The sequence below is a fragment of the Macrotis lagotis genome, chromosome 8 (assembly GCF_037893015.1).
Source record: "Macrotis lagotis isolate mMagLag1 chromosome 8, bilby.v1.9.chrom.fasta, whole genome shotgun sequence".
NCBI classification, from domain to species: domain Eukaryota; kingdom Metazoa; phylum Chordata; class Mammalia; order Peramelemorphia; family Peramelidae; genus Macrotis; species Macrotis lagotis.
Window position 1 is genome coordinate 104,138,378 of NC_133665.1, and position 1,993 is coordinate 104,140,370.

General features: G+C 40.9%; 1 pseudogene; it reads left to right on the plus strand.

Annotated features, from left to right (window-relative positions):
* The first annotated feature begins 1,494 nt into the window (after positions 1-1,494).
* The window catches only part of LOC141496523 (kallikrein-14 pseudogene), a 4,806-nt pseudogene continuing 4,307 nt past the window's right edge, over positions 1,495-1,993 (plus strand).

A 1,993-nucleotide genomic window follows, 5' to 3' on the forward strand; every position in this document is an offset into this window, starting at 1 on the left:
AAAGTCATCATGATCCAGTGGCAAGACAGAAAACAAGACAACTGGTGATGGCTCTAGATGCAATGGATGACTTGGAGTCTTTGATGTCTAACCAAGCTCTAAATGCTCCACAGCATCTGCTTCAACTGCCTTCATGACCATTGGAACCAATGAAGTGTTCTCATCCACCCATTCCACCATATGGTTGAGGTTATCCCCCAACTCACTGATGGGTTTGAGACGCCTCAGTTAACCTCAACCTGGTTTAGCCTTTCTGCCAAAACTGTTCACTGGAGTATGACCACTGTGCGTGCTACAGCTTCTTGGAGTCACAGGTGAGAGTAAGGTGTCTCAGGTATACATCAAAGGTGGAAGGTAGCCCTGAAAAGAGCTCAGCAGCCCTCACACCAGAGGTGTGAATACACCTACACCCCTAAAATTCAAGAGAATGCCAAGGAGACATATGAAGGTTTTCTTAAATGATTAATGCAAAGAAACAGAAGAAAAAATAAAATGGTAAAAAAGAAGAGATCTTTTCAAGAGAATTAGCTAGATCAAAGGAACATTTCATGTAAAAATGGGCATGATAAAAGCAAAAAGTTGTAGAATCTTAATGGAAGCAGAAGAAATAGCACCAGCCCTGGGATGGCCTGAGTTCAAATCCTGCTCAGACACTTAATAATTAACCTAGCTGTGTGATCTTGGGTAAGTCACTTAACCACATTGCCTTGCCCCCCAAAAAAGAAGAGGTAGAAAGAATAAACAAAAGAACTGTATAAGAAGGATCATAACATCACTTATAACTACAGTTTTGGGGTTACTGATCATTACCTGGAGAATGAAGTCAAGTGGATCTTATGAAGTATTGCTAACAATAAGAGTAATAGAAGAGAAGGAATTTCAGCTGAGATGACACTGCAACTCAATGTGCTGGAAAGTTTGGAAAATTCAGCAGTGGCCACTGAATTGGAAAAGATCAGTTTACATCTTAATTCTATGGAATTCAGATGATTGAACAATTGTGCTCATTTCACACTCCAAAAGAAGTTATACTTACTATTCTGCAAAATGGGTTCAGTGATATGTGAACAGAGAATTACCAGAGAACAGGCTGTTTTTAAAGAGGCAGAGGAAGTAGAGGCCAAATTGTCAACATTTGTTGGAATTCAGGGAAAGAAAGGAAGTTTCAGAAAACTATATATTTCTACTTCACTGATTACACTAAAGTCTTTGTCTGAGTGTATCACAACAAAACATGGTAAGTCCTCCACCCTACTCCAATCAGAGAGAGGGTAGGACCCTATGGGGGAAGGGTACAGTCTACAGAGGTATGGGTTTCAGGGTTGCTGATACTCCACCTTAAATCCTAAAACAAATCAGAAATTCTCAAAATTATCTGGTAATGGTTAAAAAACACAAAGTTTCCTTTATCAAAGGAACAAATGAGCGACACAATATACCTCAAAAGTGCCATTGGGAACATGCTGAAGTTAAACATGTTGCCTGTGCTCTCCAATGGCCTTCCATGAACAGATTAACTCCTTTTGTCCCCCTCTGGTTCAAATTGGGAGCTGGAGGCTGCCAGGTGAGAACTGTTCAAAGGATAAGGATTCACAGGTTCTTACTACAAGTTCACTTAACGGGGAATTCATGCTTGACAGCTAAGGTCTTAGTCCCTGGGAGGTGGGTGTTCAGAGACTGTCATTCAAATTGGTTGACTTTATGAAGTTAGCACCTACTAAAGTGATAAGTCAGAGAGGCTCCACCCTCCTAACTCAAGGCATTTAAAGACCTTATCCAGGTACCAGTATCCATTTCTTAAAATCAAGCTCTTGCTGGAGTTCTGACAAAGCCCTAGGAGATCCCTGAAGACACAACAGCTGAGGTGGTGACTATACTCTGGCACCATTTTGAAGCTGATGAAGTTGGACCCATTATCTCCACAAGTAAGTGAGGATTTGGGAAATGAGAATACTTGGTCTGGAGAGAGCAAAATAGTCTGGTCTCCAATAAG